The sequence below is a fragment of the Rhincodon typus genome, chromosome 10 (assembly GCF_021869965.1).
Source record: "Rhincodon typus isolate 14 chromosome 10, sRhiTyp1.1, whole genome shotgun sequence".
Lineage (NCBI taxonomy): Eukaryota > Metazoa > Chordata > Chondrichthyes > Orectolobiformes > Rhincodontidae > Rhincodon > Rhincodon typus.
In genome coordinates this window covers 31001476-31026696 of record NC_063341.1, presented here as the reverse complement: position 1 = coordinate 31026696, position 25221 = coordinate 31001476, and the positions used below count along the sequence as shown (strand labels likewise).

General features: G+C 41.7%; 1 protein-coding gene across 2 annotated transcripts in view; it reads right to left on the bottom strand.

The window, feature by feature from the left end:
- The window catches only part of pde4ba (phosphodiesterase 4B, cAMP-specific a), a 547072-nt gene extending 527212 nt beyond the window's left edge, over positions 1–19860 (bottom strand). For both annotated transcript variants that reach the window (XM_048601743.1, XM_048601742.1), the window contains exon 1: positions 19337–19860. The gene's annotated coding sequence lies outside the window, so the exon portion shown is untranslated. The remainder of the gene's footprint in view (positions 1–19336) is intronic.
- Between the last annotated feature and the right edge of the window lie 5361 nt (positions 19861–25221).

Sequence of the window (25221 nt, the reverse complement as noted above, 5' to 3'; positions counted from 1 at the left end):
AGAATCCCCCTCGTCCTCACGTACCACCCCACCAACCTCCGGATCCAACGCATCATCCTCCGACACTTCCGCCATCTGCAATCCGACCCCACCACCAAAGACATTTTTCCCTCCTCACCCTTATCTGCTTTCCAGAGGGACCACTCTCTCCTGCAGCAACTGCAGGAAGTGCTACACCTGCCCCTACACCTCCCCCCTCACCCCCATCCCCATCCCAGGCCCCAAGAAGACTTTCCACATCAAGATGTTCACCTGCACATCTGCTAACGTGGTATACTGTATCCGCTGTTCCCGTTGTGGCCTCCTCTACATCGGGGAAACCAAGCGGAGGCTTGGGGACCGCTTTGCAAAACACCTACGCTCGGTTCGCAATAAACAACTGCACCTTCCAGTTGCGAAACATTTCAACTCCCCCTCCCATTCCTCAGACGATATGTCCATCCTGGGCCTCCAGCAGTGCCACAACGATGCCACCCGAAGGTTGCAGGAACAGCAACTCATATTCTGCTTGGGAACCCTGCAGCCCAATGGTATCAATGTGGACCTTCACAAGCTTCAAAATCTCCCCTCCCCCAACCGCATCCCAAAACCAGCCCAGCTCATCCCCGCCTCCCTAACCTGTCCTTCCTCCCACCTCAAGCCCCACCCTCATCTCCTACCTACCAACCTCATCCCGCCCCCTTGACCTGTCCGTCCTCCCTAACTCCCCACCTATACTCACCTTTACTGGCTCCATCCCCGCCTCTTTGACCTGTCTGTCTCCTCTCCAACTATCTTCTCTATCCGTCTTCTATCCACCTCCCCCTCTCTCCCTATTTATTTCAGAACCTCCTTCCCCTCCCCCATTTCTGAGGAAGGGTCTAGGCCCGAAACGTCAGCCTTCCTGCTCCTCGGCCTGCTGTGTTCATCCAGCTCTACACCTTGATATCTTTTATTCCTGATGTCACGTTTCAAACTCTGCTTGTGCTCTGCTCTAACTGGGTGTTTTATATTTTCTGCTCAGCTCTTGCTCCTTCTCAATCCTCTCCAACCAGCTAATTGATTATTTTCTCAAATGGTTTTTGTAATGAATGCCTTACCAATTGATATACTATTTAGTAATAAAATAAATCTTATCACCACAAAAATAGATCAGTAGAACATCTTACTTCTGCTGTGCCTCTTAAGAATAAAGGCAGTTACTCAAGGGTTTATTTATATGTATTTTCTCTAATTTTAGCTATATAAAGACACTTTCCAACAGTGTTAGCAATCAATTTACGGTTTTACTGTCATGTTACTCTGATACCTTTGATGAAGACCGTTCCTTCCTGACAACACTGTTATAACACCACTTGACTTGCTGTTTTTATCCTCACCTCTGGGACTCAGCTCTTTTATCTATACTTATACCTAAACTATAATGGTATCTGCAGTTGAATGGTCTTCTAAGTCTAGACTGGGCATCAGTGTGTAGGTTATTCTTGAGTAACTGATAGCATTATTAGTGAAAACTATTACTTTGCTGATGATTGAGTAGACTTATGTGGCATTAAAGTAGCTGGATTGTGTTTGTCTTATACTTTGTGGACGGAACTTACGGACCAAATTTTCACTTTGTTTGAATGATAATCAATATTGCTGCTATTTTGAAGTGGTTTGACCAAAAGATTCAGTAATACAGCACAAATCTTCAGCATTATAACCTGTATTTTTGCCTCTGCTGTATCCCAGAGCCCTCTGCCATTTCTTGATGTCATATGGAGTGGATCAAGTTGGTTGAAGGCTGGAATTTGCGATGATGGGGATCTCAGGAGAAGACGGAGATGGATCATCTTCTTTGCACTTCTGGCTAAAGATGGTTGCAAACTGTTCAGTCTTGGATTTTGCACTCACATTTTCGCTCTACCTTGATTAAGGATGAGGATGTTCAGGGAGCTTCCTCCTCCTGTTAGCTGTTCCATTCATGACTGGATGTGGCAGGGCTTAAAAACATTGATCTGATTACCAGCTGTGGGATAGCTCTATTTTAGCATGCTGTTTAGCTTGGAAGGAGAAAAGGTTGAAAGCTTCAGGGAAGGAAATCTACCATCCTCACTTGGTCTGGCCTACAGGTGATGACTCCAGGCCCACAGCAACGTGGTTTATTTTCAACTGTCCTCAGAAATGGCCTAGCAAACTAGTTGTACCAATCACTACATGGCAATCACCTAGCATCAACCTAGGCACCGGAAAAGACAACAGCAGAAACAGCCCTGTTGACCCTGCAGGTTCGTCCTTACTAACATCTGGGGGCTAGTGCCAAAATTGGGAGAGCAGTCTCAGACTGGTCAAGCAACAGCCTGATAGTCATACTCGTGGAATCATACCTTCCAAATAATGTCCCAGGAACAACCATCACCTGGATGTATCCTGTCCCACCAGCAGGACAAACCTGGCAGAGGTGTCTGCACAGTGCTATACACAGTCAAGAGGGAGTTGTCCTGGAAGTTGTCAACATTGACTCCAGACCCCACAGTCTCGTGGCTTCAGGTTAAACATGGGCAAAGAAAGCTCCTGCTGGTTATCACGTACCATCCTCCCTCAACTGATGAATTGGTACTCCATGTTGAGCAACATGTAGGAGAAGTACTGAGGACAAAAAGGGCACAAAATGTACTCTGGGAGGGGGATTTCAATGACCACCACCAAGAATGGCTCAGCAGCAGTACTGCTGATCAAGCTGTTCGGGTCCTCAAGGACATAGTTACTAGACTGGGTCTGCAGCAAGTGGAGAGGGAACCAAAGAAGGAAAACAAACTTGACCATATCTTTACCCATCTGCCAACTGCAGATGCATCTGTCCATGACAGTAGCAGTAAGCGCAACCACTACACAGTCCTTGTGAAGACAAAGTCCTACCTTCACATTAAGAATAACCTCCATTGTATTGTGTGGCATTATCACTGTGCTAAACAGGACAGACTTTGAACAAATCCAGCAACTCAAGACTGGGCATCCATGAAACACTGAGCCATCAACAGCAGCAGAATTGTACTCACAATCTGTTACCTCATGGCCCAGCGTATCCCCCATTCAACTAGTACCCTGAAGCCAGGGGATCAACCCTGGTACAATGGAGAGTGCAGGACAGCATGCCAGGAGCAGCAGCAGGCATACTTGAGGGATGTGCTGTCAACCTAGTGAAGTCACCAAAACAGGACTACTTGCATGCCAAAACAGCAAAACCAGCAAGTGATAGACAGAGCTAAGCGATCCCACAACCAACAGATCAGATCTAAGCTCTGCAGTCCTGCCACATCCAGTCATGAATGCTGGTGGACAATTAAACAACTCACTCGAGGAGGCGGCTCCACACATATCCTCATCCGCAATGATGGAAGAGCCCAGTACATCAGAGCAAAAGATAATGCTGAAGCATTCGCAGCAATCTTCATCCAGAAGTGCCATGTGAATGATACATCTTGGCTTCCTCCAGTGGTCCCCAGCATTACAGATACCAGTCTTCAAACAACTCGATTCACTCCTTGTCATACCAAGAAACAGTTGGAGACACTGGATACTGCAAAGGCTACGGGCACAGAGAACATTCCAGCAATAGTGAGCACAAGTCTCCATCAGAACTTGCCATAACCCTAGCCAAGCTGTTCCGGTACAGTTACAACACTGGCATCTACTCGACAATATGGAAAATTGCCTAAGTAAGTCAATTACATAAAAAGCAGGAAAAATCCAACCCGGCCAATTACCGCCCCATCAGTCTACTCTGAATCATCAGGAAAGTGATGGGAGGTGTCATTAACAGTGCTATCAAGCAGCACCTGCTCAGTGTCGCCCAGTTTGGGTTCCACCAGAGCCACTCAGCTTCTAACCTCATTACAGCCTCGGATCAAACACGGACAAAAAAAAGAGTTGAGTTCCAGAGTTGAGGGGAGAGTGATAGCCCTTGACATCAAGACTGCATTCGACCAAATGGGGCATCAAGGAGCCCTGGCAAAACTGGAATCAATGGGTATCAGGGCCAAACTCTCTGGTGGTTGAAGTCATACCCGAACATAGGTAGATGGTCATGATTGGAGGTCAGTCATCTCAGCTCCAGGACATTTCTGCAGGAGTTCCTCAGTGTAGTGTCCTCGGCCCAACCATCTTCAGCTGCTTCAATGACCTTCCTCCCATCATAAGGTCAGGTCAGAAGTGGGGATGTTCACCAATTATTGCACAATATTCAGCACTATTCACCACTCCTCAGATTTTGAAGCAATCCATGTTCAAATGCAACAAGATCTGAACAATATCCAGGTTTGGGCTGACAAGTGGCAAGTAACACTCGTGCCACACAAACGACCATCACCAATAAGAGACAATCTAACCACTTCCCCTTGGCATTCAACTGTGTTACCATCACTGAATCCCCCATTGTCAATATCCTGGGGGTTATCACTTACTAGAAACTCAACTGGACTCACCACAAACAGTGGCTACAACAGCAGGTCAGAAGCTAGGAATACTGCAGCAAGTAACTCACCTCCTGACTCCTGAAATGTCTTGTAGATGGCGGACAGGCTAAGTTAGGAGTGCGATGGAATACGCCACACTTGCCTGAATGAGTGCAGTCCAAAACACTCTAGAAGCGTGACACCATCCATGACAAAGCAGCCACTTGATTGACGCTCAGTAGCATCAGTGTGTACTATCTGCAAGATGCACTGCAGAAATTCACCAAAGATGCTCAGACAGCACCTTCTAAACCCATGACCACTGGGAACACCACCACCTTCAGGTTCCCTTCTAAGCTACTCACCATCTTGACTTGGAAATACATCACCATTCATTCACTGTCACTGGGTCAAAATCCTGGAATTCCCTCCCTAATGACATTGTGGGTCAACCCACAGCAGGTGGGCTGCAGCGATTCAAGAAGGCAGCTCACTACCACCTTCAAGGGAAACTGGGGAGAGGCAATAAATGCTGGCCAGCCAGCAACAACTAGATCCCACAAATGAAATTTTTAAAAAGTAGCACTATGAATAACAAAGGATCGGATGTATTCTGGGTAAGGGACTTCAATGCCTATCCACAAAGGGTAGTTCAACTACAAATTACTGATTAAGTTAGCCAATTTTGTATGGCTATAGCCACTAGATCTGATAAAGAGCAGCTGACACAGGAACCAAAACTAGGCAAAAATTACCTCACCTTAGATACCTTGGTAAACACCATCACAGATACATGTCCATGACAACATTGGTTGAAGTCACCACTTCATGGTTCACTCTCACACAGAATAAACCCTGTCGTAATGTATTGCACTATAACTGTACTGATTACTATGCAAAAGAAAGGGAGCTGTGGTAATCACCAGATGAAAGCAAGTTTTTAATTGTTAGAATCAGACTGGCAGGCTCCAAGGGGGCCTGGGGTCCAGCATAGACAGGGCTGTGGTTGGGAGGATAAAGACAACATGGTTAAATAACTTTATTGGCAACTTGATAGGCAAGCATTTGTCAACTTGCTTGTCCAGCATACAGTCTGCCAGGTTTTACATGAATATATCATGTCAGCTCCCCACACCATGGGCAAAATTTGATCAACAATGGGAAAAAGGCCCTTAAGGTCCTCAATTGCTATACAGGAAATTGCTTTTCCACCACTGGTAAAATTGAAATTGAGGGACAAATAGACAGCAGAAACAGTGGCACTAACGTTTATGGCCACATTTCCACCTTTAATTACTTACCATTCAGATTGGGTGGGAGTATGAGAGAGTCATAAATTCCACCCATGTCTCTAAATTATCAGTCCAGGCCGTCTCCAACAACCTAGCAACTATTCCATCATACACACGAACCAGTTTCAACCAGTGTGGTTTCAAAACAAAGTGGATTTTTTTCATGCTAAAATAGTAATACATTTGTTCTGCAAGTGCTTGTTACATCTGTTTGACCTGGAAACTGTCCATTTTTGTTCAGCTCATTCATTTCCTGGGTATTTGCCATTGCTCAAAAACATAATCTGTAGTACTTTAGCTCTTCACAAATGTTGCAGTATCTACACAGATGGTCAATTTGCAGACACAAATATATAAAATGCACTCACACAACAGAAATTTGTATTATTCCTTTTGAAAGTGACCAAGAATACAAGAGACAAAAATTATTTCAGATTTCAAGATCCATAGTATCTTGCTTTTGTAACAGACACTAAAACCCTGATTAACTTTACATCTTGTAAAGTCATTAAAGTAATAATGATCTTGAGATTGTGGAAAATGGATTTGAAACAAAAAATGCTGCAAAAACAATATTCCCAATAATAAATTTCCCATAACTGTTCATTTGGGCTTATAGATGAAAGATAATGGAAAGTGCTAAACAGACTGGTTGTTTCATTATTAATAAACTCAGTTGGAATTCCAGGATATTATATAAAAACATTGCAGAGTTAAACTTCAATTGCTACGCATAGCTGAATTATGTATAAAATATAGTGTAATTCTAAATCAACATTAAACAGGAATTTTCACAAGAACATAAGGATAGCATTTATTCTCAAAGCTCATTTGAGAAATTGTGCATTCACTTAAGTCACCAGAAGTGGTTCATTCTCTACAGCAGTAATAAAATCACTGTCTGTCATTTCAAAGTGTAATACAAGAATATAATTTACTCAGCTATATTCATGGTGTTTCTGGCCACAGTTTTATAACAACCAATTGCATAGCACAAGATTAAACTGAATAGCAAAATGCATCACAAGAATGAAGTGTTTGAAATAGTGCTACTTAATATCATGTAACATAATGTGTATGTCCAGTTTCAATGTAAACTTGAAGTGCTAGCTGTCATGCGTAACTGAAGCAGTTGTAACGATGCTTTGAATTTTAGACAAAACCGAAGATGACCTTTGGTATGCGTCTGGCCACTTACTTTTCTACAGACAGAAATGAAATCGGTTTCTGTAATAGGATCGATTAGACTTCATGTTAGTTGGCTCCAGCTATTATATGCTAAAATGATGAAAAGTGAAATATGTCTATGAGAGGGCCTAACAAAAAAAAAAAAAGATGGGAAGGGTCACTGGACCTGAAACATTAACTTCGATTACTCTGCACAGGTACTGCCAGACCTGCTGAGCTTTTCCATCAATCTCTGGTGTTTTATTTTGTGAAGAAATTGATGGGACTGGAATGCTGGTGATATGGTAACAATCCAGTGCTATACTTACACTTAAACCAGGGTCATTTAAGCTTTGGATTTGCTAGTCTAAACAGTAATATTTATTCAAACACATTTTGACTTCATTACCATGGTACTGTTGAACATAACATACACAGTGTTAACTCAAGTTAGCTTTATCATTCCACCAATAATTTCACATTACTTGCAATTCCTTTTGGAATCAGAAGATATACTTCATCACACTGCATTAATAAATCAGACTACATTGTTGTTCCTGTTAAGTGCCCCTCCAGTTTCCAACAACAGTACTGATCTACATAGGAAAGCACTCTTCATATTTGTTAACAACCCATCATGCAATATAATTAAGTGTAACAACAGTACAACATAATCAAAACATGTTCATTTAGTGAAATATATAAAAAAAACGTATGGGCAAAAATTCACAACGGACAAAAAAGTTTAACATCCAAGTTACATCTGGCTCCCCTTACCCATTTGAAAAGTCCTGAAAAAACAAAGTTAAAAAGGCTATTCTATTCAGAAAAACCATGAAAATTGATACGCTAAAAATGTGGATTCAATGGATGAAGGTGGGGGGAGCAATGGAGTATAATGGATATGAATGGAAATACAGTTTTGAGGATGCAGGTGTAAGAGTGGTGGTGAGATGTCCCCATTGGAGAGGGAAGGGGTGGGGTGAAATCAGTAGTTAGGGGAGAAGGTCAGTCAGAGCCATAAAAGCATCATATATTGAGCACTGACTTTAACATATGCAACCATGGAGACACACTGAATGCCAAAACAAGAAATTGAGGTACCAGAACTGTACTACACCTAGTAAATGACTTCTGGGAGCACTTTTCAGTCTGTACTACTTTGTAAATTACCACCGTATTACCTCAGAGATTTTGAACTACAAATCAATACTTGTATAGGATGTTCAAATTTTCACAGTGCACATCTACTGGAATACAGCATCACCTTATTGTCATTCAACATTGCTGTGTTTTCAAAAGTGGGATTACCTTTAGTGATTTCATTTATAATCGAACTTTTAAAACTCACAACCAACATTTCATTCTTGATTCACTTAAGTTATTAAATCTTCCTCAACCAGTCCTTCACTCGTACCTTTGATGATGTTGTCCCAGCAAAGCCCTAATTCTCTCCCATTAATTCATGCTCTCTCTGCCATTTTAGCGCCGTAAGTCCATGGCATGCTGAATTGAGTGTATCTGGTGCACTGGTTTTGCACCCAATCCATCCACTAAGGTTCAATTTATCCAAATTCTGTCGCTTCCATCACAATCTATACCAAGGAGGGCTCACCAATTATCCCTTCCCTTAATTATCGACATTCCACCTATGTGTATTAAGACGGGGTCTACATAGTAGTTGATTTGTCATTGTTCAAATATGTCCAAGCTGTAGGAGATTTTGTCATCTTCCATAGGTCCTTCAGGACTGAAGAGTCTAATGTAGAATTAACATGGACTTTCACAGAACTAGTATTTCATGTCCTTTTTGTTACTTGGAGGTGGGAAGGATCTTCTGCAGGTGTACCACCTCTGCCTTTTCTCTGGGATATTACCAATTTGGCCCTCTCATAGAAGACATCTTTCATCATTTTAAGCATATAATAGCTGGAGCCGACTAACATGAAGTCTAATCGATCCTATTACAGAAACCGATTTCATCTTTGTCTGTAGAAAAGTAAGTGGCCAGACGCACACCAAAGGTCATCTTCGGTTTTGTCTAAAACATACTGAAAAAGCTTCTATGCTTGGCTTTGCATGGACCAGTGAGCCACCATATTTTCCCCAAGAGATTGTCTACAATGCACAAGTTCATGAAGTTAATTTTTAGCATATTCTTGGATCATTTGTCCCAAGTCAATTCCCCATAGAAGACAGCTACTTGGGGATTCTGTAGTCACTCATAACTTACCCATCCAAGTCAGATAATCACCGAATCATATAGTACAGAAAAGAGGTCCTTTGGCCCATTGGTGGTACAGACTCAAAAATATGCCACCTACGCTAGTCCCATTGTCTTGAACGTTATGACACTTCGAGTGTTCATCCAAGTAAAACCGTTGGAGGTTTCCCACCTCAACTACCCTTCCAAGCAGTGCATAGTAGACCCCCCACTCTCTGGTGGAAGCATTCTTTCCTCATATGACCTCTAAACCTCCTACCTTTCACTTTAAAATTATGCTGCTTTATTACTGACCCATCAGTTAAGTGGAACAAGCAGCTTTCTACTCACCCTGTCTATGCCCCTCAATCTTATACACCTCTATTGGGTCCCCCCTTTAACCTCCTCTGCTCCAAAGAAAAGGACCCAAGCTTATCCAGCTTCTCTTCAAGCCAAAATTCTCCATCCAAGGCACCATCCTGATGAATCTCCTTTGCAACCCCTACAATGCAATCACATCCTTTGTACAGTACAGTAACTAGAACTGCACACAGTATTCCAGCTGTAGCCTAATTAAAAAAAAAGGTTAGTAATAGCACCAACATGACCTCCCTGGTTGTATAATCTATCCCACTACTGATAAGGCAGTATACAGGACGCTTGCGTTTACACTATTAACATGTCCTGCTAACTTTAGGGTTCTGTGGACAAGTGCCCAACATCCCTCTCTTTCTCTGAACTTCCTGGCATCTTGCCATTCATAGAGCAAGACAAGGGAGTACTCATTCTGCCAAAGTGCATCACCGACATTTCATAGAATCATAGAATCCCTACAGTGTAGAAGCAGACCATTTGGCCCATTGAGTCCATACGAAACCTCCGAACAGCAACCCACCCTGACCAAACTCCCTACACTATCCCTGTAACCCTGCACTCCCCATAGCTAATCCATATAGCCTGCACATCCCTGGACACTATTGGGCATTTTAGCACAGCCAGTCCACCTAACCTGCACATTTTTGGACTGTGGGAGGAAACCCGAGCACCTGGAGGAAACCTACACAAACACAGAGAACATGCAAACTTGTCACAGACAGTCGCATGATGGTGGTGGTGAGGCAGCAGTGCTAACCACCAAATTCGACCTACCACTGATCTGCAGAATCTATTTATGTCCTCCTGTAACCTAACACTTTCTTCCTGTCAACCACTCAGCCAATCTTTGTCACCCACAAATTTACTTATCATCCTAACCAGCCCCCCACCCCAAAACCTCCTCATCCACATAAATTATGAATATCACAAACAATAGGGCACCCAGCACTCATCCCTGTGGTCTGCTACTGCACACAATGTTCCAGTTACACAAACAGCTTTCTACCACGACCCTCTGTCTCTTGTCACTAAACCAATTTTGGATCCATATTGCCAAATTATTGTGGATCCAATGAGCTTCTACCTTCTTCAAAGAATTTTACCTTCTTGTCAAAGGCCTTGCTGAAATCCATATAAACTGCATCAACTGCCACACCCTCACCCAAACACTTGGTCACCTCCTTGAAAAATTTCACTAGATTTGTTTAGTATGGCCTCCCTCTGACAAGTTGAATTTTCAGGTGGCTGGTCTCCACGCTGTTGAGCTCAGCATAATGGAGGTCCTTGTTGTTGTGATTGTGTCATTATCATTATCATTCTCATTATGAGGGATCTGTGTCTTTGATACAGCATTCCACAGTTTTGATTCAATGCCTATAGCGAACAGGATTCTGCACCGTACATCAGGATGATAGGGACAATGGTTTGTTACAGTTTCATTTTGGCCTTCAGCTTAATGCCACACAGTTTCTAGACATAAATGTTGGCATTGGCTGTCGGCAGAACCCCCTTTCCAGATGCATCCACTAATATCTTCTTTCACTATGGCAATCCCTAAAGAACATACTACCAAAGGTCGGAAAAATTCTGCACTAACTTTGGGCTGGGTGCCATCAATGTCTGGTGCTTCATAGCATGTGCCTGGTGCCAGCTGAAACATAACCTCACTCTTAGAGACACTGATTTACAGACCAAAGTACTCAAAAAACTTGTGTGCCATAATTTCTTGCAACAGGCAAGACTTTTAGACTGTAGCACAGTTATCTGCATACAGAATTTCACTGATAACTGCCTCAGAGACTTTGGAGAAGACTCTGTCTGTTGAGATTGAAGATCTTCCATGAACAGAACTTAATGTAGATGCCTCTAGGCATGTTTCCAACACCTCACTTAAGCAACGTAGCCAATAAGTGACTGAAGATTTGAGAGCTTTGGCATATCCATGCTTTATACTACTAGTCACCACAAAGGCGAAGGCATCAGACATCTCCCCAGAGGTGAAAACATGTCCATCCATGTTATCGTCTAGTCAACGCAGGTTTTTGACCACATTTTTCAAGCAGCCTAGTTTCGACAGCAAATACCATTGACTAGACAGACCTAGCTGAAGCTTCTGACAGAGACAGAGTCATATGTAACCCTATCACACACAAAGATCCTGATGATGTTCTCTGCAGTTTTCTTGCTAAAAACAATAATCGGCTATCCTGCAGTTAGTCTCAAAAATCATCTAGTTATTCATCAAAAAAAAAAAAGTAGATTTCTAGCAGACATATGAATAGGACTTTTAAAAAAGGATCTAATATGTATTAGAAAGATATATTCATTGGTAGTTGCCACATCTTTTCTTCCTTCTCTGCTTAGACACAGTCGTCTGTGTTGAAGAGCTTGGGGAAGTGCTTACGTCACCTTTTCCATTACAGCTTTCTTATCAGTGATAAATTCACTGCTCTAATCCAAACTGCTGAAAAAGTTAATGGGGGATAGGTAATATATGTTTTCAATACATTGAAAAAAAAAATGGATAATGATGCCTCTCAGCTAGATTTTGCAGCTCATCAGCTTTTGTGTTCCACCAAATATTCTGCTTATTGCTTGAAGTATGCTGGAACTTATGTTTCACATTTTTATAGGTTTGATGCCTGGTTGTTGACACTGAAACTGATAGAAAACTTCTGTGTCAGAGTTGTTTCTAATTGAAAAGGTAGGAGATAGTTTTGATAAGACTGATGGAACCATGTTGGTAATAGTGCTCACAACACCCCAGGGCATTCACTTAAGTCTTGAAGATCTAATCAAAGAGTCTTTTTCATTCAACTTCCACATCACTTGGGAGAAGAATATTACACTGAAGAATAGAATTAAAGTTGTTTAACAAGAATGAGATAGAGGCCGCACAAATTATAGGCAGCCTAAGAATCCATGGGGCTACTAAACATATGATATGATTGGACAGAACCGTCGTAGGCACACCCTCTACTCCCAGGTCTCCAACAATAAAGTAGAGAACTCTCCACTGGTGCAAGGGTGGGCCTCCATCCTATGGTTGTGCAGGGCCCACAGTAAATCCCATCATTCAGGGCCTCTTACCGATTGGGTAAATCTTACTGTGCGGCCACACACCCCTTTCCCCATCACTCTCCATGCAGCTTTCCTTTTCATTTCACAACTGAAGGTCTTTGAGTCTCCAGGTGCCTATAATCCCAGCCCTGTGTGGCCACCTCAATTTGCCCTAGGGATATTTCTCACTGGAAGCCTCTGCCAAAACAGCAAGATAAAATACCAGCAAGCTGAACCAGAATCTTTGAAAAAACCCATTCCACCCTTGTGGTTTGGACTGATGACCTACAGAATTTGCTTCTTTTAGCCTATGCTATCCACCCAGGATATTTCTACAAAACTGTCTGCTATCTGTCTTGTTTGTCCTATTTGTGAACGAATTCAAACATGCACACATTCAAGGAGGGTTTGTCTGAGTGTACATATTACTCATTAATAATCCATTTCACCACTGGTAAAAAGTACAAGTTTGTTTACAAGTAATAGATTTTGTTTTCTTCTTTACTGCTGAAATCTGTTGACAGAGGTTTCTGGGCCCTGAGATCAATGTGAAATTCCACATGAACAGCTGTATGCTCAAACAGAGGCCCATTCTATGCTTGAGCCCCTCACCAATATTTTAAGGCTCTGTATGATCGTGGCTGTGTAATGGACACAAAGCAACACTTGCACAGCAACAACCATCAGCATTGTCCATCCCACTCCTCCAAAATTCAGCGGGTCCCCAAGGTTGATCACCTCAGCCACCTGGTCCTTTCTCCCCCAAGCATGTAAAACTATAATGGTGGATTCCCGAGCAACAGCTCCCAAATGATTGCTGCTACTCTTCACATGGGTGATCCCCAACATGTGGCAACCAAGTCCCAAATAGATCAGGTCAGAGCAAAAGGTAGGCAATTCTTGTACTGAGTCAAAGACTGATCGATCTACAAACAGAAGCTGAATGCCATTATTCAAGCTTTGCAATTGACAGAAGCAATACATCGTCATGGCACACAACCGAACGGCATCTCTTCCTAAGCAGGAAACTCAGAATGGCCTTTTGGCCTAGAAGAAATCTATTAGCGTCTTTAATATGTGACAAACTTTACTGAAGGGATTAAAGTGACCAACAATACCACAATTTGGTTGGTTAACGACAAACACTGGAACACCTTGTGGACAACACTTGGAGCAGTCATGTCCAACGCCCTAGGTGAGTGGTGAGTTTAGCCTCCAGCTCCTGCCAGTTCACCAGCCAGGATTCTTTAGCAGGTTTAAATTAGACTCCCAAATAGAGAGAGGTGGTGCTCCAGGTCAAAGATCTGAGATCCTCCAGAAAAGGAGTCTATCCACTACTGGGCAACCAGGGGTCAGGAATTTTTTTTTTTGAAAATATAGAATGCCTACAGTGTGGAAACAGGCCCTTCAGCCCAACAAGTCCACACCGACCCTTGGAGCATCCCACCCAGACCCATCCCCCTATAACCCTCCTAAGCCACACATCCTTAAACTCTACAGGCAATTTAGCATGGCCAAACCACCTAACCTGCACATCTTTGGACTGTGGGAGGAAACCAGAGTACCCGGAGGAAACCCATGCAGACACAGGTAGAATGTGCAAACTCCACACAGACAGTCGCCCTAGGGTGGAATCAAACCCAGGTCCCTGGCGCTGTGAGGCAACAGTGCTAACCACTGAGCCACCGTGCCGCCCCATTGGTCCCTGTACTCTGGTGCCCTCTACATCTCAGCACACTCACAACCTCTGCAGGTCTGCTGGTTTCATGACTACGAGGAGCACATCACCTACATAAACTTAAATGATCCATTAACTTTAATTAGACACTCTGTGGTGACACACAGAAGTCCGATTTAGGTGACAACTGTCCTGAACCCAAATACACAGATTGAAAAAAATTATCCACCTTGTCAAACTCCTTCTCCTGATCAAGGGATAGGAAGGCAGTTTATAGACCACTCTTCTGGGAAAGATGGATCAGGTTATAGACCAGATGGATGTTATCACAAATAGCTTGTCGCAGGGCCACATAGAACTGGTTAGAATGGACCATGTGCTCCAGCACTGTGCCAAGGCTGAAGACATTACCTAGCAAAGATTTTGAACTCCATGCTGAGGAGGGAGACTGTGTGCCAGTTTAACAAAGTGGAGATCACCTTTTTGGCTACAGAGTTATAACCATCCTGCCCTAGGAAAGAGGCATCTTCCCAGCCATTAAGCATTCCTCCAGGACCAACATGCAAGTCTTTCCCCATCACACCCTGTGAAACTCCCCATTCGACCTCAGGGATTTACCCCTGGAGAACAGGTCCAGGATGCCTGCAAGCTTTAATTGGGAGCATCTGGAATGCTAGTGCTCCTCCAGCTGACTTGTGACAGGTTCTCCCATGGAACTCAGCAAGCATCCTTGTTGGACAGATGGAGAGAACAGAGTAATGTAAGAGGTTAGGGTTTGAGCCTTGATGCTGTCTGGATCAGAGATAAGGGATCTGTCATCAACAAGCAGCTGAAGGACCCCATACATTTCTGCTCCACCCCACTGCGAGTGGAAAGAAGGGGAGCCATGATCTGAAACCTGCAGGTATCTGACCAATGACCCTACATACGCACCTCTGGATACAAGCATTAACACTCTCTCAATATACCCTTCACCATTTCATACGCCTCCAGCAGGACTTGGATTTTCTGGATCGTCAACCCCTTTGCACACTGCTGAGAAAGGGCACATGAATCTTGCTGACATCCCACAAGGAGGTTTAATCTCTCAGCTTCCTTGCTCAGAAATGAATGCTGGAAAACCATCCTCAAAGCTGAGTACACAGCAGAACTTCCACCCATAACAGACTGTGGTCCAAGCACAGAACCTGCGGCAAGAAAACCAGAGTGCAGGAAATGTACACCTTAGAAATACAAACAGTCAATTCTGAACACTGACTCCAGGCCTCCAGAAGGTAAAAGCGATGTCAGATGTCCACTGAGTCAAAAGGACTAAATCAAGTTTGACAACTTTCCCAACAATGCTAAGGGGAGCTGCCTACTGCCATAGTCACTTGCTTCAGAAGTACGATTGACATCCTCAGTGAGGAAGATGCACTTATCCTCAATGGAGTTCAATAGAGTGGACAACTCTTCAAAAAGCAGCTTGCTTCCCTATGCCCAGCATTCAAAGCAAAGTGCCATTTCAGTCTCGCAACCTCATCCATGCCCACGCCCAAGCAGACAGTGAGCTAGAGCAAACAGCTTAACACAGGCTCCTTGAACTCCAAAGATGTTAGCTGAAAATGTAGAATCATCAAATAACCATCCTATCAGAAGACCAGGACACCAGGAGCAATGTAACTTTGCCCGCAGAATGGTCTGGGTTTCCTGCAGGAAGCAAACCACATGCTTCCCTTCCTTAAGGAAGGAGAAGTTTCTAAAGCTGCACATGCAATTCTGCTGCTTCTGATATGGAGGCTGGCTATGATAGTGGCACCATATTGTTGACATGAAGACTAACACACAATGTGCAGGGAAAGCTGACAAGAATATTTTTAAGGAAGATACTGAGCAATCCAAAATATAAATGCCAAAAGGCATGACCAGCAATGATATAAAAACAAGAGTCTAGCATTGTGGAACACAATTCTTGTGTTGGAGTAGGATGCATGCATCAGAATGGGTGAGGCCATACAGAGACTCGAATATGAGGATCAGAATTTTATATAATTTGTTGACGGATATGAAGTCAATGGAAATTAGCAAGCATGTGGAAAATGGTATGAATTTGAACATAGCAAACACAGTTTAGGATAAGCTCAAATTAATGGAGGCTGAAAGATGAGAGACTGGCCAAGAGCAATGCAACACAAGACTACAGGTAACAAAATGTGAATGAGATTATATTACAAGTCTCATTAACTGTTAGCAGCCAGTGAATAACAATCAATGGTTTTGAGTTTGTGTATACAGATGTCTGCTTCCCGCCACTCAATGTAATTAAGAGTGTAGCATGCCTGTATGTTTACATCAAAATTAACTAGTACTGTTCTTAGGTGCAGTGTGCAATCAGATCAATTATTGCAACTCTTAACTATTGCTTAAGAGCCTAGTGGATTCATGCCAGTACAAGACAAAACTGCACAATACCATGCAAATTAAAAGATGTTTGTAGAAACATTTTTAAAAGACTGGGGCAGTTCAAATGTAAGTTATGAAGCATAAAGTGTCTGTATTGTAATATCTGGGAAAACCGTTATACAAAATATCCTCTTAGGAGTTATCATTCCACAGCAGTTAATGCGTACCAATGATCCTGTTGGACTCTATGAACTTCTGATGGAATTAAGACATGACCATACTTATCATAGAATCATAGAATTTCTACAGTGTGGAAACAGGCCATTCAGCCCAACAAGTTCACACCACCCTTCCAAAGAGCATCCTACCCTGATTCATTCCTTTACCCCTGCATTTCCCCATTTCTAACCCACCTAATCTAAACATCCCTAGACACTACAGACAATTTAACATAGCCAATCCCCCTGCCCTGCACATCTTTGGACTGTGGGAGGAAACTGGAGCACCCGGAGGAAACTCACGCAGACATGGGGATAACGTGCAAACTCCACACAGATAGTTGCCCAAGGGTGAAATTGAACCTGGGTCCCTGGCGCTGTGAGGCAGCAGTGCTAACCACTGAGCCACCGTGCCGCCCACGGTGAATTTTGTTTGAGAGGCACAACATAAGCTAAAATTATATGTTTAGCTATCCCTAGATAGTCTCCTTCCTACCATTATTACAGCCAGAGGGTTGTTAATCTATGGCACTCATTGCCTCCACAGCCCTCTGTGGCAGTCATTGAACATATTTGAGATAGATAGGTTTCTGGTTAACAAGGGGATCAAGGGTTACAGGGAGAATGGGTTGAGAAACATACAAGCCATGATCAAATGGTGGAGCAGAGTCCATGGGCTGACTGGCCTAATCCTGTTCCAAGGTTTGGCCATTTGGCCCACTAAGGCTCCTTCATCATTTGCTCATGGACCACTTCTGAACTCAGTATCTCTCTCTCCCTTAGCCTCGTTTCTAACTGTATAGCCAGGGATTAGTGCTGAGAAAAATAAAACTTCATAGAAATTTCAGTTCAAAGTAGGAACTTATATAGTCATGTCACTGCTCGCTCAACCTTGAAATTATCAATTGTGTTACTATTACTCATGTCTTTTTCCAAAAAAGTTTTAAAAACCATGACTGTTTAAACTTCATAAGCAGTTAAAGTAATACATTCCATACTCTGATAACCCTTTGTATTAAAAAGTATTTGTCTCATCTCTTCGATTCTATTATTAATCCTAACCATTTAATCAATTTACTAATAGCAATAATATTTTACTATTTCTGTCAAACTCTTTCAACATTATAATCATTCTATTACATCTTCCTTGACATTCTTTATGCAACAAACATAAATGCACCTTTGTAATTCGCTCATCGTGACTAAACCATCTGAAATCATCCTGGCATCATAATGGTGAGCAAATCCAAATATGCAACTTATCTGCAGCCGCAAATATCCTTTCCGTAATCGGGTATCCAAGCTATATAGGAACCTCTATCTACGATAATGTAAAACACTAACTACTTACATGCAACTGATACTAGGAATTGAAAATATTGCTTTAAATATCTTCATTCAATTGTTTTTAATTACGTTAAATTCCTGTTGTATGGAGGATGGAACCGACGTGAATCCTGTAAAGGGAGCAGCAAGGAAATGTAGCTCTAGTCATTTCAGCTTTTGATGTTCTTGGGCTTGAAGGCAGTTCTAAAATATGTGTTGAACCTGACAAAGTACACCAGCAGGTTGCCTGGCATGTACCACGAAAAAAGGTGAGCCATTGGCTCCGTACGGTCTCCATAGCGTTGTGGCATTCAATAGTTTGTGAAAACGTCTAAAAACTTTATATTTTTGAGCCGGAGTTTTTAAAGTCTTAAACCACTCATAATGAGATGGCCAAGTAGCTCGACTGTACAAAACAGCATCATATATAAAGAATTCTATAAAAAATTAAATTATTTTACACAGTACAACACTTCAATCACCAAACTTACTCGAAGACAATAAGAATTACCCCACTTTTCTCCAAGATAACCTTAAAAGCAATACAACAGTGGATACATAAGAAGGTTACACATATTTTTGCTATAGTGTAACAAATCTAAAGGACCGGGAATCGAATCTGAAAATAACGCTTCTTTGTTTTCTTCGTCTGTGTAAAGCAAAACAGATCTCCACGCACATTCAACGCTGAGCAACACTATCTCAAAATGCTAAAGGCATAGAATTAAACCTGCTTTTAATGAAATCATTCGAATTGATCGCCTGGACTGACACTTGTAAAATATTCCCAAATAACCAAGCGGAGGAAAATGGTTCAGTTTGTATTGCTTGCATTTATAACAAAGTGAACCAAGGAAACTCTTCAGATACGCAATACCGTAATAATGGCTCAGGTCACAAATTCACGAAACAAACATTTCAGCAGGTTTCTCCCTGCTGACTGTCCGATGTTCATTCTGGCACTAGAGATTACACTAGCACAAGGCTCAATGTCTTAAAACAATGAAGAATAATGCTGACAACAATACGCGTCTATTGAAATGCAGAAACGGAAAATGCAGTATGTCAGTTAAGTCCCAGCTGTCAATGAAGTGAAAACTCTGTCGACTGTGCATCGCTCATTTTTAACCTGCACCAGGAACCGTACACGGGGTGCTGCTCCTCAACTGTTATCCGCGCAAAGACCGCGTAAATAAATCGGAATTTGAACATAAACTCACGGTTGATCCATCAAGCGCTGTCTTTCAAAGAATCGGGCAGACCGGTAGTTGGCCTCGGTTGCACACTGGAGATGGGAGGGGAATCAAAACATGAAACAACGCTGAAGCCCTAGCGAGACTGCTGCTCTAATTGTCCGGCTGGGCAGCTCGCGCTGTCCTGGAGTGTCCAGCTGAGGCTCGAGCCTCTATTGTCCGGCTGGATGGCTCGCGCTCCCCCACCCACCCCCAGCAGCGTCCAGACCCCGCAGGCGCTCGCGCTCCCCCGCCAGTGTCCGGGTCGCGCTACAGAGAAAAGGGGCTCAGCTCCCTCCTCAAGTAAAGGCAGCCGCGAGGGAGAAAGGTCAAGTCCGGGACAATGCGACACATGCAGCTTTGTCCTGCCACCCGATGTAAGTATTTACAGTCTCACGGCTATCCTGGCTAGCTCCGGCACGTTTCTCCCTCTCCCTCTGACAGCTCCATCTGGCTTTCGCGAACCGCATGTATTTGAAAGAAGCGCAAGTGCGCTGTCAGTAACATGCGCAAAAGCCTTGAAAAGGGATGTGTGGTTTGCAATTAACTAGTGCCAGAGTACCCCCACAACGCTTATTACGTCAGTCATTGCCTCCCTCCTGCTATGTTTTTGGCAGGTCCGAGGTCTATTTTTATATTAGATAGAAGGAATATGGGTTGAAATCTAAAGTTCGTCATGATGTAACATAATTGTTATACTAGCATCGCTTATTAACAGAAGGACAATCATGCGATAACATTGAAATTGACGTTGATGAAGTACGAGAAACAAATAATTATTAGACTGCCAATGTCGCCGTTTGTAGTTTTTCCAACAAGAGTGACATGTGTGAGAAAGCGTCAGGAATAGCTAAGATGGTCAACGATATGTATTCTTTGCACATTTGTAACTTTATTCTTCTTCTGAATCCCATGCTAAAGTAGAAACACGTTAGGTCACTAAAATTCAGAAAGCTGTTGGCATGACTGAATTCCTTTAATAAAGTATTCCCTAAGTGTTTAACAAATCGAGTAACTAATTTTTGACAAGTTACTTCTTTGTCCTATAACGTGTAGCAGGTGTCATGTTGAAATATATAAGTTTATGTACTAACATTTCCTCTTGGAAAAATACGTAATAAGACGATTTCCATAAAGATATTAGTCCATTTGGAAGAACTTGCATTCATCTAGCATCATTCACAACCTGAAGATGTCCAATTGCATTTCACAGTCAATGGATTTACTTTAAAGAGTAGTCTTTGTTTTTGTAAAGTTGTAGCTACTGGAGTGTCACAGGGATCTATGTTAATTGCTTCCATGAAGGATAGAGAGTAAATTGACACGAGGACATAAAATGTCTGCACAGGAATTTAGATGAGTAAAGTGGGCGGGCAAAATTTTGGCAGATGGCGTATAATTTGGGAAAACGTGAACCTGTCCATTTTGACAGGAAGAACAGAATTTCCCAATCAACTGCAGTTAGATCACCCCTCATACTTCCATAATTATCAATGTTCAAATTTAAGTGAACTTCATTAATCTTAAACTTAAAATAAAATTCTGATATATGACAACTGTTCAAGGATCCTTTACTAAAAGATTACTAATTAGTTCTGTCTCACCTGCAATTTTAAATAATGGCTACCAAGAGAAAAAAAACAAAGATAAATATGCACTTCTTTGACAACTTATGTATCTAATTCTTATTATTCTGTAAAATACTTGGTCTATCATTGTTTCAAAAATAAAAATAACATTATTTTTCTGAAATAGGAAAATATGTAGGTTATGTTAGTTGATGTAATGCTGAAGTCAAGGATGCAATAACAAAATTTCAAAATACATAATATAATCAAGCAGAGTTAGTAGGACTTCACGAAGAGGAAATCATGTCTCACAAATTTATCAGAATTCTTTGATGAGGTAACAAGCAGGATTGATACAGGGAAGCCAGTGGATTTAATATATTTGGAGTTCCAAAAGGCATTTGATAGGGTACTCTGCATTAGGCTACTTAACAACACAAGAACTCATGGTGCTGCAGGTAGTATGACAGTGTGGATAGAGGATTAGCTATCTAGTCAAAGACAGAGAGTTGGAATAAGGGTGCATTTTCAGGATGGCAAACTGTAGCTAGTGGAGTGCTATGGAAATCAGTACTGGGGCCATAACTGTTTGCAATATATATTAATGACTTGGATAAGAGGGGTGAATGGACTATTGCCAAATTTGTGGAGGACACAAAAGTAGGTCAGAAGGCAAGTGATGAAACTGGCACAAAAGAGTCCACAGAGGGATATATAGACAGACTAAGTCTAGAAGCAAAAATAAAATGGCAAATTGGCTATAATGTAGGAAATTGTGAGGCTTTGCACTTTGGCTGGAAGAGAGGAACTGAATATTATTTAAACAGAGAAAAATCTTCAGAAAACTGCAGCACTGAAGGATTCAGGGGTCATCGTGCATAAATTACAAAAGCTAGCATACATGTTCAGCAGGTAAAAGGAACATAAATGGAATATTAGCCTTTATTTCAAAGGGAATGAAGTATAAAAATAGGGAAGTCTTGATAAAATGATACAAAGCACTAGTTAGACCACACTGAGAATACTGTAAACAGTTTTGGTCCCCTTTTCTAAGGAAAGAAATACTGGCATTGGAGGCAGTCCAACAAAGGTTCACAAGGTTGATCTCAGGTATGGATGAATTTTCTTATGAGGAGAAGTTGAATAGGTTGAATCTGTACTCATTGGAGTTTAGAAGAATGACCTTATCGAAACATGTATGATCCTTAGACAGCTTGGCAAAGTAGATGCTGAGAAGTTGTTTCCCCTTATGGGAGAGTCCAGGACCAAAGGGCACAATCTCAAGACTAAGGGGTCACCCAGTTAGGACAGAGATGAGGAGGAATTTCTTTTCTTAGAGGGTAATGAATCTGTGGAACTCTTTACCACAGAGGGCTGTCCAGGTTGGATCATTAAGTATGTTCAAGGCTGACATAGACTGATATTTAATCAGTGAGGGAATCAAGAATTATGGGACTAAGTCGGGAAAATTGAATTGAGAATGATCAGGTCTGCCATGTTCTCATTGAATGCCAGAGGAGACCCCAAGGGCAGAATGGTCTTCTTCTGCTACTACATATTTGGTTTAAAGGGAGAAGTCTGCTCTTTGGAATTGTTATGTAATTTTGAACACTGTGAAATTAACTAATGTACGACTTATTTCTTGTTTTCTGATAAAATGAATAATCAGACATTCTGGGACCATTTTTAATGAATTGAGATCTGAGCTTTCTTTCTCTGTTGGAAAATAATCTCTATCAATTTCACTCACATTTCACAAAAAAAACCAACAAGACATTAGGAATCCAACGTTTTATGTAAGGCTTTCCATAAGTGTATAAAACACTTTGAAACTGTTGCGTACCATTTAAATATGGCAACAGTGAAATGATTGCTATTTCAAATGATTCTGCACTAGCTCAGCAGGATGGACAGTCATGTTGGTAAGTACGAAAGCTGTAGGGAAGGGTGGTGCTCTAAACTGAAACTAAAATGCTGTTTTTCAAGCCATGGTTGTTTTTCCTGAGCCCCAAAAAATCTAGAATCTTTTGTCTGAAAGCATTATTGCAATACATTGTTTACTTTGTTTGCTGGTAATCTCTCCCAATGTAAGCAGGAACCAACTCTCCAGGAAACCTTTCTCTCACAGACAAAAATTCAGCAGGTCTGGCAGCATCTATGGAGAGAAAGCAGAGTTAATATTTCAGGTCCAGTAACTCTTCTTCAGAACTGATGGTAGCTAGTAAAAGGTTGGTATTTATACAGAAGATGGGGTGGGAAGATGAGGGAGGAGTAAACAGTAGGTGGAGATAGAGCCCAAAGAGAAAGAAAAACAGTTAGGCAGACAAAGGACTGGGTAAAGGTCAGCCTGGGAGAATGAATAGCTGCTAAATGGGGACTATTAGTAGCTGACAAGGGGTTGTGTGGGGTAGCAGTCCATGTGATGACAAAGCCTTTTTCTCACACAGTGTTTTGAAAGAAATCACCATAGCTACAAAAATACTTGCAAGTTATTCATCAAACCCATTCAGACACACAGAAAACCCATAAACCACTGTTTCAAATTCAAAATTCCAAAAACAAATTATATTAAAATATATATAAATCATACAACTTACAACACAGTAGTTTGCCCTCATAACTTACCCATTATGCCTCAGAATGATTTTGGTAAATCTGCACAGCACTCCTTCCAGGAAACGTAAACTGAAACTGAGATAAATATTCACCAGATCAGTCAGCAGCTATGGGGAGTAAAACAAGATTAACATTTTAGACCTGTCACCTTTTGTCACTTTTTTTTGTCAAAAAGTAACAAATGTGTATCAGATTTTACATAAGCACAGAATTTGGAAACAGGGAAGGGAAAATTGGAAGCTCAGGATCATGGAAAATATTTACCCAATCTAAACCCCAATTTATAGGATACCACCTTGTGAGCAGTTAATATAGTATATTAACTTGGACCATTTAAGTCCAATTAAATCATTTTAATCTTCATCTGAAGGAACATTGTGTCCTTGGACCTAGCAAGGGAAGATAAAAGGTCAGGCTTTGCATCTCTTGCATTTTTATTCGAAGGTACTGTGTAAAGCAGGATAGATACTGGGGTGATTGATGTGGACCATGGTGTTATAGAAGGAATAGTCTCTTCAGGATGCTGAAATGGGAAGGGAGGCGAAAGGAAGATGCTCGGAATATCGGTGGATATTCCATTGAATTTAGAGACTGGTGTGATAAAAAGCAAAAGTCACTCTTCATGGTTTTGAAAAGAAGGCATGGAGTTAGGGCAGAAGAATGGGAAATGGATCAGAATTGGCTCATGGCCCTGTGAACTACAGTGGAGAGAATTCCTGATTGAAAACATATAGAAGTGGAGAAGGTAGCATTGTCAGAAAAATGTGGCAAAAAAGAGAAACTGGGAGAATAGAGATCTTGCAGGAAGCAGACTACAAGGAAATGTAATCAAATAGCTCTGGGCTTACAGTAGGTAATAGTTGACATGCTTAAAAGTTGAGATAACTAAGGCAAGAGAGGGAAGAATCTGAAATTGCTCTTGTAAAGACAAAGGGGAAGTTGAAAGTTGAAGCAAGGAAAATGAAAGTTTACTGTACAAATGAGAGCATCTAATGGCACTGATGCAGTGATTAATGTACTGACAAAAGAAGTGAGGGAGAAGACCTCAGATGTTACCTGAGACTTGATGCCTAAACCTAAACGCAGTACTCCAGGTAGAATCTGGGCAAATTAAGCCCTTCCTTTTGTACAGGTAATTCTCCTATAATGCGGTAACTGTGTTGTTGTGTGACCTCGCACCATAGAAAATCATGCTATAGAAAATTGCCATGCCTGTAGAGCAGAAAGTTTGCCTTATCCAAACAGCGTCTACTATTCATCAATCACATTGCAGCCAATTTGCATTAATGAAACACACGTTATAGCAGAACTACCTTGCATTTCAACCCTCTTCAGTTAATTGCTAGCACTCAATAAGACTATTTGATTAATTTTGCACCTGTGCACCAGCTTTTACTGCTTTGTGTCCTAGATGCCCAAGTCTTTCACATGTCCTGGTCTCTCACCATTAAGAAAATATTCCAATCTTTCTTTCTCAAATCCAGCGTGTATAACCTAAAACTTTTCCATTTTGAAGACTGAAATGAGCTAATATTAATTATTTTGTTGTACTTTTCAAATTTGCTTTTCCCCTGAAAAGATCCAGATTTGTTTATTTTTAACTCCTTCAAGAAAACATGGTTTGTAAGTTTGCAGATGATACTAAAATATGTGGTATGGTGGACAGTTAAGAGGATTATCTCAGAGTAC